At 34.6% G+C, this 13,417-nt stretch overlaps 1 long non-coding RNA gene across 1 annotated transcript; it reads right to left on the minus strand.

Annotated features, from left to right (window-relative positions):
• Window positions 1-2,495: 2,495 nt before the first annotated feature.
• Window positions 2,496-5,290, minus strand: LOC133869355 (uncharacterized). The gene is made up of 3 exons (XR_009900423.1): window positions 4,889-5,290; window positions 3,656-3,687; window positions 2,496-3,150 (listed from the first exon to the last, which is right to left on the minus strand). It is a non-coding gene; the product is annotated as an uncharacterized LOC133869355 (long non-coding RNA).
• Between the last annotated feature and the right edge of the window lie 8,127 nt (window positions 5,291-13,417).

Raw genomic sequence — 13,417 nt, forward strand, 5'->3', positions numbered from 1 at the left:
AACGCAAACAAGGCTGAATAAAACGCAGCATGGGCGCATGCTGTACGTACACAATATCAAACGCCCAACTCTACAACGTACATTAACACAAGCTGGAATTGAAATACAAAACGCATACTAAAGTAACATAAAACGCAGATGGTGGGCGCTAGCTCATAACTTCCTCCAGAATTTTCTAACGTCTTCCATACGTTGCACCCGTAACAGCAATTTTCTTAAATTATTTGTTTGAATTTTAGAGTATTTGAATCGGTGATTATGAGAAATCACTTATAAAACCCGTCTAACTAAATAAAAATTCAGACAGATAATTATGAGAGGCAAAATTATTAGGCCAACAAAGACTTAAAAATGGAGTATATAACCCACTTACCTTTTAATTTATTTATTTTTCTTTGAGTTTCTCCTTTTTATTTTTATTTTTGAAGAGGGACTAAAAAACTTGAAAAACCAAGTATTGTTCTTTGAGAGATGCTGAAACCCAAGGACTAAACGATATTGTCCTTTGTTCTTTTGAGAAGACAAGCCTTGGCAACTTCACACACTTCATGCAAAAACAATTAAACATTTGGGCAGTGAGACAATTTTCTGCGTCCAACACTGAAATGCAAAGTGATTAGTATCCTTTCAATTTATTTGCATGAATTTGAGATAATTTGAAAATGTGATTGTGAGAAACAATTTATAAGATTTATTTGACCAAATAAAAATTGAACTGCAATAATTAAGAAGGAATTGCAGACCACCGCATTGAAGTTGATTTTCATTGAATTTGGAGGTAGAGTTTTCCATACTAAGTATCTTCCCCATAAGCAATTTAAGTTGCTAATGGATTTTCTTTATTGAACGTTCAAAAAGATAACTTCCGAAGAAATTTGAGAAAAGTTTCAAGAAAAAAATCTCTAGGTAGAAGGTGATCGAAGGTACTGTTGTCTCAAACAGGGAGAACTACGCTCATAAGATATTTTTGTGCTTCCACAGATGTGTTGCTTAAAATGTTTTGGTAGGGTTTCAAAAAAAAAAAACAAAAGGAATAGAAGTTCAATTCACTCCAAAATCGTGGAATTCAATTTTAACCTTTAAACCCTAAGGGGGATTGTGATTAAGAAAAATGTATAATGTATGATATCAATAGGAGACTTGTAACAAAAAATGGGGTGATAAATTCAATTGAATTCTAATAATTTCTACGTCGTACAAGTCCTTAGAGGTAGATATCTTCAGAACAACTCACTCCCCTCATAAAAAAATAAAAATAATAATAATAATAATAATAATAATAAATAAATAAATAAATAAATAAATAAATAAAAAGGCATGAAACTTGTTTTGAATTTGAAAATGAATTCTAAGACTAGGATCCTCCTTGAGGGAGGTACCCTACTTTTAAGTCAACTAGCCTCTAACTTGTATTATGCATGAATTTGTCTTAAACTTTTCATAAGAGAAATCTTAAGTTGCCAAAGTTTGCAAAATAAGTATTCCATTGAAAATTGGAATAGTTATTACTAGGAATGAATGAATGTGAAATGAAATGGGTATTGGCATTCCTTAATTTGATTATAAAAGATATGCCCTACTTAGAATTGAATCAAAATTACTAAAAAACACCTCTTGATATTTTTATTTTTTTTCATTGGGGTGGCCAGCCACCAACAGAAGAACCTGGGGGTAGCCACACCTGGTGGACCCATGAGGTGATTCAGGGATGATGCGGCCACCCTCGGTGCCATTGGAGTGGGCTTTGGCCACCCCCGAAAGGCTTCGAGTGTGGTATCGACCAACCTTGATGCCAATTAAAGGTGGCTAGATGATCCCAGGTCAGCACCGATAATGGTCACACCACCCCCGGAGTACATAATGGGTCCACCACGAGGTACTCCGGTAGTGGTGCAACCACCCCAAGGTACTACTGTGGGTTGCCGACCACTCACAACCATTGAACGTTCTAATATATATCTTTCTTTTTTTCCTTTTTTCTTTTTTAATTTTTTTTTCTTTTTTTATGGTTCTTTAAAACCAGAGGAGATGGGAGGAACTGAGTCGCCAGTGACAGCACGTGTAGATCACGCGCCTGCACTGGAGACCTCCCTGCTACCGTGTGACACCAGGGACCACCGAAAACACCATCAGACCTAGCCAATGAGAAGCATTGGGCCGCACGCGCTGGCCAGTGAGAAGCAGTCACTGGTGCATGCAGGCCACGCGCCGGTGGAGGGCGTCAGGAGAGGATGAGATTGGTGGCGGCTGAGACGGCTGGCAACGGTGAACTCAACTGAGGAGCATGTCATCCAAAAACTGGCGTAGGAGCATAGATTTAGCTTCAAAGATGTTGGCTTGGGGAGAAAAAACCAGAAATGACAGAGGGCCGAAGATGAAGATCCGGCCTGGATCTTCGTCCACGAGATCCGACGAGTTTGAATCTCCCTCTCTCGAACAGTTCTCTCTATTTTCTGCATAAGAAAGAATTGAAGAAGATATGTAATATTGGAAGAAGAAAAAAAATATGATATAAGGGCCGGTGAGACCTCATATAAGGGCAATTATATATATATATATATAATTGCCCTTATATATATGAGCAAATATCAAAGAAAGAACAGGAGCTACATTTGCTCCAGATGCAAGACAATACTGCTCTTCCGGATACAAAAGCCCCCATTAAAGAAGAGTTGCATGCCCTCATGGAGTAAGAAGAGATGAAATCGAAACAAAGAGCCAAAGAAAACTGGCTCCGGTTTGGTGATTGCAACTCTAAATTCTTCCATGCATGTGCTAATCAGTAGTATAGATAAGATTTAGTAGCGGAATATATATTTTTTTTTCAACTTAAAGACTTATGAATTTATACCATAACACGTTGAGCTAACTAAAATACCTCTATACGTTTAATATGAGTTTATTTAACTAATTAGATCATAACTTGTCATCAATTACACATAAGCATTACATGAAAAGCATACATAAAAAACCTACTAAATACAAACATTTCTAAACATGTTACGGACTAAAAGATTACAAATATTGATGATTACAAAAAAATATAATCAACTACATTATCATTAGCTCTAAATCTTTAACGTTAGCATAGTCCAATCCTTCACCTTTAGAACCTTAGAGCCTGCACCAACAAGTATGTAATTGCGTATACTTCCACAATCACATACATGTGATTAAATTATAGTGAGTCAACTGTCTTCAATAATATGATGCTTATAAATTTATTTAGAAAGGAAAAACACAATGTAAAATAACTCTATATTTATATGTATATGCAATTCATGATCCGCGGTCATGAGTTGAATATAAATATATCTATAAAGTAATGATACAGTGATAGTTTTAATGTAAGTCTTAAAAGATCATCTTTCTTTCACTCATCTCGTTGCAATCTCATGCCTTTTAACTGGTTTCTAAAGCACCAGCTCCTCACACTAATAGCTTATTTGTTCAACCTGGACACCTCCTATTTTTTAATATTAATCTTTCACGGGTATCACACCCACAAATGGCTCTGCCAGCTTTGTTGCATAACTTTATTAATTAAAAATAAAAAAACATGCAAATTCATATGTACAAACAAATAAATAAATCCATAACCATAATACTATTGAAAATCAACTGGTATCACACTCGGTGAGTAAGAAATACTCACAGCTCTTTGGTATAGTTCTCGTTGCTCATTATCTGCAATAACCATATATTTACGGATACAGAATATCATTATTATTACTCATAAAATCATTCTTAATTTAACATATTTAAGCCTTACACATTGATTTCTACTGACAATTACCTATATATACGTATTTTCATAAATCATTTTAAAATCCATATCATTCCACACCTTATTTAAACATTCCAAAAATCATTTTTCTTTAAACATTAAAATCATAATAATAAAATATACCAACAAAACAACTACCAAAATACCCAACTTAGCCGTGAACCACCCCTCAGGAAATACCATTCATCCACAAGTATTAGTCATATTCTGTTAAGTCCCAAAAGGCACATTTAACTATTAAAAACTCCTAGGGTTTTAATTAAAACTATTTCTAATAACATATTAAAAATTCTCAAACCATTCGGCAATTAGCAAAACACTAATATAAAAATATCACAAATCAATCCACTCGACCAGAATGACAAAACACCCATGATCTTTATCAAAAATCAACACCAAATACTCAAATACCCATTCAGCCCATCAAACATCACACGGCCAACAAAAACAGGGAGGATTTAAGCATCAACACTTTAAGATTAATAATAACATAATTTCTAACATATTCAGTTATATCAACTACCAACTATCTCCAGAATTAATCACAACAGAAATAAGAGAGACACGGCTAAATCAGGAGAAATCCTGCTTCAAAGTAATTTCAACCATAACAAGGAAGATAACCGGAATAGGGAACACAACTAACACAAGGGAATCGGACCAAGCTTCAAAGAGTCCACTGATTCGGTTCATCAAGGAAAAACCCCCAACATCACAGTAACTGGCCGGAACTGGGCTTGGCCGTAACACCCAAATAACCCCCAAATCAGTCCATGCACGGCCAACATCAAAATGCCATCCAAAATCACCACCTAGTTTCAATCGGCTAACATCAACCCAAAACGCATAAATTCAGTCAAAAATCAGTTCTTGCACCACTGCTTAGCCAACACACACACACACATTCAAAATTTCATACCACAACAGCCCAACTCCATACCCATGATCAGCCAAAAGAGGGGAGATCACACCCCACACCAAACCGTCCGAACACACCAAAAACCAACAAGAAATTCACATTAATTACATACCCATAAATCCATAATCAAACAACACAAAAATACTCCAGAATTTATCACTCAATCAATTACAAGAAATTACCCTTAAGAGTTTCTGAGAAACCGATCGGAAATCATCAAAGGGATGGTTTTCTGCCCGTCGCCGGAAACCACTTCATATGGCCGGAAATCACCTTCTGCTTCGCCGGCGTTGATCCACCGGAAGATCAGGTCCTGGTTCCCTCGGCGTCGACGGTCACAGGGTTCATCGGGTCTTCTCCCGCTTCTCCAGCTCTCCCTCCCTGTTTCGTGTCTCTCTCCCGCTCGGTTCCTCTCTCTGTGTCTCTATCGGGTTCTCTCCCTCTCGTCTGCATCTCTCCCTCAACTGATCTCTCTCTCTCATCTCTGATCCCACTCTCTCGGTCTCTCTGTGTTTCGGCCAGAGAAGAGGAAAGACAAGGAGAAAAGAAGAAGAAGAAGTAAGAAGAGAAAAAGAGTAAAAGAAGAGAAGGGCTTGTCGGGTGTGTTTTCAATTGAAGGGAAGGTTTGATTTCATGAGCAGAGAAGTGAGAACAAATTTGATGATCAAGTTTTTTACTAAACTTATTGATTTCTATAAATATTTTTACTTTTGAGTCTTTTTTTTTATTTAATCTATTTCATTAAAGTTATTATTTTAAACCCGTTTTGAATATAGTTTCTTTCATTATTAATATTATTCTCTCAATAATATTATTACACGGAGAATATTATTATACTGAATAATATTATGCCAAATAATATTTATGCACAATGATAAATATCACACATAAATTAATATTATAATAACACCAATCGAACTAGTAATATTATTATACTCTAATTTAACTACCGAATATAAGCGTCTATCTATTTAATTATTCAGTGATATTATTAGAATCCAATAATATTTCATGTTTTATTAAATCGAATTTTATAAAGCTAATGAATATTTATTAATTTGATTTAATATTAGGTCTTAAATTCTATTTTATAATATTATATTTTATATCTTAAGATATGGGGCATTATACTCTTGATTGAAAGGTTTCTCCATTGATGAACCAAAAACTATTGGCAGAATTCACAATTAGGGAGATTTCTGTTGCATTACATCAGATGCCATCACTGAAGGCCCCTGGGTCCCGATTACTTCTCTGCATGTTTTTATCAACATAATTTGGCTACTATGCACTCTGAGGTATGTTCTACCATCCTTAATTTTCTCAACTCTGGTGCTATGGATGCTGGGATCAATAAAACTCATATAGCCCTCATACCAAAAATATCTTCACTAGGTATTGTAACTGAATTTAGATCTATCAGTTTGTGTAATGTTATTTACAAGTTGATTTTTAAAATTCTGGCTAATAGACTAAAGGTAGTGTTGCCAGAAATTATTTCGTGTACACAGAGTACATTCATCCTCGGACGATTGATTGCAGATAACATTCTTGCTGCCTACGAAACAATGCACACCATGCAAATAAGGATGTGGAGCAAATTAGGGTATATGGGCATCAAACTTGACATGAACAAGGCTTATGATCGAGTTGAATGGTCTTCTTTGGAGGCAGTAATGATTCGGTTGGGTTTTGATAAAGATGGGTGCACTTGGTGATGACTTGTATTCAGACTGTTACATATTATGTGGTAGTGAATAAAAATCCAGTAAGGACTATAAGTCTCTCAAGGGGGATTAGGTAGGGGGATCCTATTTTCCCATACATGTTCCTCCTATGTGCTAAAGCTCTTAGTGTGTTACTCAACAAAGCTGAACAGATGGGGTCATTACTGGGTCCTACTTCTCCTAGGGGCCCTCGGTTAAGTCACCTTTTCTTTGCGGATGATAGCATGGTTTTCTGCAAATCATGTGTTGGCATCCTATCGATGGGACTTCCAGTGAACTCTTTGACTATTGGATCCTTATTGTAGGAAGGGTTAGGTTGTTCCCCATGCATTATCCACTCGGTGTAACCTTCCAAAATCTCTGCTCCCGATGTCAAATGGTCATACACAACATCTTTTCGCAATGTCATGCCCAAACAACACTTCTTACATGGGCACACAATGAATCCTTTAGTTTTGGAGTTGGCGGTTGAAAATATCATAAATTCCTTAACCCCATCCATATACTCTTTTGATCCTCTCAATTTTCTCATCCATCTCTTGTCCATGTCTTCACTACATTGCAAATATATATATATATATATATATACACACAATTGTAAAATAAAATAAAGTGAATATGAATTTGGTGGTTATACAATTATTACAAATATAATAAAGAGATGTGTCTCCACGCCAGAGAAATAAGGGCATGTTTAACAACTAAGCCTACTAATCAACATATATTATAAACATACTAATATCAAATAAAGTGTACTACTGGCCTGTTTAAAACTTCTATGCTTGAGCGTTTGCTTCGTTCTCTTATTTTCTCTAGTTGATTATGGAGAGAGTGTTTGGGTGCACTTTTATAGAAAGTTTGATTGTGTTTTTTCTAATTGAAATTTCAATGTTGGTGACTGAGATTTTAGGCCCATGTGTTTACTTACTGTTTATGCTTGCGGTAATGACCAAGTACATTGTTATAGGCTTAGTTTTGGATCAAGATAACCTTGTTTTTTTTTTTTTTTAATTTTTATTTATCTTTAGAGCCTGTACTTGGGCCCATAAGTCATTGTCCGTACTTTTAAAACGAACAGCTCATTGGGTCAATTTGCTTTGATTTTGCTTCACCTTCAGGCTATCTTCTTCATGTTAATTAAAAATTGGATGAATTATTCTCATTCTCTGTATTCGACTGTTAAGCATTTTATCACCATATATATATATATATATATATATATATATATATATATATATATATTGTATTTACAATGCATAAAGAAGGTTGTTTGACTGTTGAATAACAGCTAACTAATTGACTTCATGACAGTCGAGCTTTTGAGTATCAACTGGCAACAGACTACCAATTGGTTTCCCTCCTCTGCAGGGCATCTATTCGCTGCTTATTGGACTAGCTAGTTTATGTGATAATGTTCCCTCCTCTAGGGCTGAAAGTACTTACGGAACCCAAAAACAAGCCAAGCAAAGCAGAGCACAGGTGGAGGTACATAATTTACACTTCTTATGTTTTCATTGCGATCTTTGAGGTCCTTTGTCTTGCTCTTTGTGGGTGCGTCTTAAATGGACAGTCACTAATTTTCACAGTATTTATTATTTTCTTGCTTCAACTACGATATTGAACTTTAAGTTCCAGTAAGCAGAAACAGGGCATTACTCATTATTCTAAGAAAATGCAATTGTTTCCTTCGTAGCACGTTTTAGTTAAGCCTGGTATCTTGTTTTGCAGACTGTAGAATTAAAGGTGGAGATGGTGGGAATACATGAGAAAAGACTCAGGAAATGCTTGTCAAAATTGAAAAATTGAAAGGTAAATATGTTGCTTTCTTTCTCAGCTATTCAGTGCATCATGTAGATAAGTAAATTGGCAACCATATCATTCAGCTATTCAATGATAATTCACTGATCGATTCCTTTTAAAAAGAAAAAGAGGAAAGGACACAAACGTTTTGTTGCTCTAACAAAACCAAAATCCTCGATTACCCAACGTTCTCTGTTGCGCTTCTTCACGAATGTTGAAAAAATTTCACCATGGACAATAATCAAAACCAAATCTAAAAATAGAAAAAGAAAAACAAAATATTCCCCCCATTTTCCTTCCATTTCCTCGACAAACAAACAGATACTAAACTTCCAAAAACAAACAGAAAAATAAAATAATAATAAAATAAAATAAAAAATAAAACAGCCAAAACATCAAAATCCAAAACATCAGGAAAAAAAAAAATCGAGATTCAAATACAAACAACATATATATATATATATATATATATATATATATATATATATATATATATATATATATATATGAAGAAATACCCAATGTGAAGCAAACCCTAGAAAATAAGAGCAGGACCATATTCTTCAGAAAAAAAAAAAAAAGAAGGAAGCTCATACCTTTGCAAAAGGATCTCTGATTCCTTGAAAAAATTGCTTGGTTTAGCCACACTGATCGAAACGAAAGAGCAGCCGAAAGAGGGAAAATGGGGGAAAAAAAAAAGGGGTGAAGATGCTGGGCGGCGTGGTGTGTGAAAAGAAAGGAGAGAAGAAGCTAAAATATGTGCGCAAGTTTTTGCGCGGGCCGGGGTTACTTAAATTAATTTTCAGTACCAATTTTTCATCGTTTCAAAAATCAATCGACGCTAAAAAGTTACATTAGCATCTTTTATGTTTTAAACGACGCAAAGTACTAAACTTAGCGACGTTTCTCATAACTGACGCTAATAAAAACGACGCCAAATTGTCTTTTTTTTTTTTTTTTTTTTTTTGTAGTGAGGGGAAGGCATGATTGCAGGTATAGTGGTTGAGGATGTGTTTGAGGCGAAAGAATCCATAGGATCGGAAAAATAATAATAATAATAAATAAATAAAAATTAGACTTTGGTCTTGAACAACTCTGATACCATAAATGATAAAACATTGATATGCTTTGTAACTCTTTCACTTTCTGTGTGAATATTATTAACAATGCATGAATCAATTTATACACAAGTCATTTTTACATAACAATCACATATATTATGGAATTGTTTTAATTACAGATATGGCAGACTTGATTGTTATTCCTTATGTGGTGGATTGACAACTTCTTTGCAAGATGTATTCTTTTTCTATTTGGAGTGATTGAGTATTTGCATAATTGATTTCTTTATCTGCATCAAGTAACGTTGTAGAATCTTCTCTTATAGGGCTGGCTAGTGATAAGTCTTGAATTATTCAATTCAAGACCCCTTAATTTGCATTTGTTAAACCTAGTTCGTATTGTATATATAACGTTTTGTTATGTTTTAGTGTTTTCTCTTATTTTCAGGTCTTAGTTGAAATCTAATTCAAAATACTTGAATTAGACCTGAAAATACATCAAGGGTATTTTAGTCATTTCCAGAGTTCGAAATTGATCCTGAGAAAATGGAAAATTGTCCAAGGCATTTCGATCGATCGATTATTTGTACAGCAATAATTCGATCGATCGACTTCTCGATCGATCGACATAATTTCGATCGAGCGAATTCGTGTCTTCCAGAAAGTTCAGATATTTTCAGATCTTTGTATTGTTTGTGCGATCCAAATTTAAAGTTGGATTTTGTGGACAGAAATGAACGTCGACCAGCTCTGTTTGTGCGGCTAGGATTCACTCTTTATGATCTTTTGTAAATCCAATTCTCTATATATATGAGATTAGGGTTATAGGATAGATCATGCATCTTTTGAGATTTCGGATTTGCTCAGATGTATCACTTCAATTCTTTACGTTTTTAGTTTCCTTTAGTGCACGTTTTCTGGGCTTAGTTCCAGAGAGCTTGTCCCCTTTCCTTAATTTCAAGTTTTAGTTTAGCTTGTTCTTCATTTTCTTTCTTTCTTGTAATCCGATTTTCTTTAAGTTTAATATAGTTGTTTTTAATTCGTTTCTTTCTTGTTTCTTTACTGCTTTCCTTTAAATTCATGCTTAACTTAGATTCAATTCATGTCTAGCTAATTTAGTCCTTAGGGTTTGATCCAAATCCTATCCAAAATCATGAAGTATTCTTGATGTTCTTAGGATTTTCTTTAGATGTTTGATGATTGTTGAGGGCTAGAGGGTATCAAAACCCATGCTAAAAGGTTTTGGTATCAAGATTCCAATCAAATTTATTCATGAAAAAGAGTTTAACTTGTCTATGAGTTTTCCTTGAAGTTTTGAGTAAAACCAACGTTCTTGGAAACAAGAACGATGTCTTTTTCAATGGTGCTATTTGACATGATGTACGATTTCTCATTAGAGTTACCTTATAGGGTATGATAGGGAACACCAATCATTTCACCCCTTTGGTAGTCTAATTGTCTTTCAATTGTAGTTTAACTTTATATGGAATGATTTGGTGTGAAACTAGATATCTTATCATTGTGGCCTAATTAGGGTTTTCGTGTATTGTGTATACTTATTAGGATGTGTTATAGAGTAGTAATCTAGGGCACGTTAATCACTCCACACCTTTGGTAGAGTAAAATGTTTTCAATTATAGTTTAATCTTTACGTGGAGTTGATTAACGTAAATCTAGGTGCTTTATGATTACGTCTTAACGAAAGTATTTTCATGTCGAGGTCGTCGTAATGGTTGACGCCCATTACGCGCTCATATCAAGCATGTTAGGAAGATCCATATAGACTTTAAGCATTGCATAGGTTGAGGATTGAATATGATCAACATCCTAAGTTTTCTTTTAAGTTAATTTCATTTCCTGTTTTCATTTCCTTCACTTATCGTTGTAGCTTCAATTCTACAACTTTTGTTGATAAATTAAGTTAGATACGCTCTTCTCATATCCTATTACGCAAAACAACCAATATTTCTCTGTGGTTCGATCACCCTTACTATAGTACAATCGATTCGTACTATTGCAAGTGGTAAACTTATAAATTTAAAATCTACGTAGTCAAGTTGACTACCAGCTAGTAATAAGGCAAGATATTTCCTTGTTGAGTGTCCATGGTGGGTTGGCTTCTTGACTGTCATTACCTTGTTTACTAGGTGTGAGTTACTATCAACGGGATTTACAAATATGGTCTTATGGTCTTAATAATATGTATCATAAACAAATCTATATATATATAACGTCATATCATCACCACTCTTTTAACCTTTAAAATGCCATTATAATTAACTTAATAATAACATAAAATAACCATGGATCCTTAAACAGTAACCTTAGAAAACAAAAATTGAAAAGGCATATTAATTGACGGAATTCCCTACGTGTCTTTATTTTTAAATCCTTCATAGTGTGTGTGCTTAATTTTGCGCGCTTTTATGACATCAAGTTTCGTAATGTCAATTGGTTTAATATATTTAGAAGTAGAATTAATATTTCAAAAATAACATAATAAGGAAAATAGGAAATATAAAGTTCAAGAAAATTTACATAACACAATATTATTAAACTTTTAAAAGAATATACACAACTTCTAAAAGATCACTATTAACATCTTTATCAAGCTTGTATTTATTTGAATTTGTTGGTTTGTTCAGGATGTTCGGAGGGTTACCGTGTTGTCTTCTTGCATGTGATTATGGTGGTTGAAGTTTGAGCATTTGAGGCACTGAATATTAGGCTATTTTAGTTAAATATTTTTAGAAATTTGTTAATATTTTTATTTTTTTTAACAAACTCCATAACCTTCATTGTTGAAATGAAACCCCCAAGGGAATTACAACAAGGCCAAAGCCACAGAACAAATACAGGAGTAAAGAAACTGAGAACACTGCCCAAAGGCTCCATCAGCGCCCATAGGCCATTGTAGTGAATAAAGCTGAAGAAACTTCATCCACTAAGTTAGGAAAAATCCTGGCTTAAAGCAGCTACTAAAAGGTAGATTGTGAACAAAGATACAAAAATGTACAAATACAAACAAAAAAAAACCAGAAAACCAGCACCAAGAGAACCGCAGCCGAAGCTTAGGGCGTGCAGAACACACGCCTACTCCGGGAACCCTTCAAGCATCGAACGACCTCCAGAAGCCCAGATTGACACTAAACGAAGCCGGATATGCAAACTATGACCCTCACTCGCTAATCCAGAGAGGACACTCCCCGGCGCGTACTGGCCACTCGCCACACAAGAAAGAACCGCACAGCTTTGTCGAGTGACTACCTGATAAGCGTTGAATGTTTACATTCAACGCCCCTTAATTTACATATGTTAAACCCTAATTTATGTTGTTAAATAACGTTTTAGTATGTTTTAGTGTTTCATCTCTTTTTTAGGTCTTAATTGAAAAACAAGGAAAAATCAACAAATTAAGCCTAATGAAGATATGTGAAGATCAAGTGTTACTGCCAAGGAGAAGAAAATCGATCAAGTGTATTCGATCGATCGAAACTCTACTGAGTGAAACATTCGATCGATCGAAATGTCGATCGATCGACATTTACAAGGCAAAACAATTCGATCGATCGACTTCGGACATTCCAGAAATATCTTCAGATGTCGGCAGCTTTTTGTGTGGCTCTAAATCATCCTCAAGTTGTGCGGTTCAAAACAAAAGTTAGCACCATTATTTTGCACGGTGGAGAATGAGTGTTAGAGCTAGGGTTGTTGTTCCAAAACCTCTATAAATAGAGGATGAACGTATGGGTTGGGGGATAGGTAGTTTTTAGTTGATAAATTATTTTTCTTAGTTTTTGTGCATCTAAGTGATGCACCCTTTTCTTCATATTTTCCAGAGAGCTATTCTCAAGATAAGTTTGTACTATAGCTTAGTCTAAACTCGTTTTTATAGTAAATTGAAGTTGAAGTTTCATTTATTCAAGTGTTCTTGCTAGTTCCTTTACATTTCCAGCAACTCTTTCTTCTTCTTTCTATTGTTTTTGTGTTATTTTATGTTGAAAACGATTCTGGAATCCTTAAATTCCAGAACCCATAGCTTGTTCTTTAAGTTTTATTTAGAATTTCTTTTCTTTTAAGCTTGTTCTTGAGTATTTTTAGTTGTTAAAAATAGATTCAATAA

The sequence above is a fragment of the Alnus glutinosa genome, chromosome 5 (assembly GCF_958979055.1).
Source record: "Alnus glutinosa chromosome 5, dhAlnGlut1.1, whole genome shotgun sequence".
In the NCBI taxonomy this organism is placed as follows: Eukaryota; Viridiplantae; Streptophyta; class Magnoliopsida; order Fagales; family Betulaceae; genus Alnus; species Alnus glutinosa.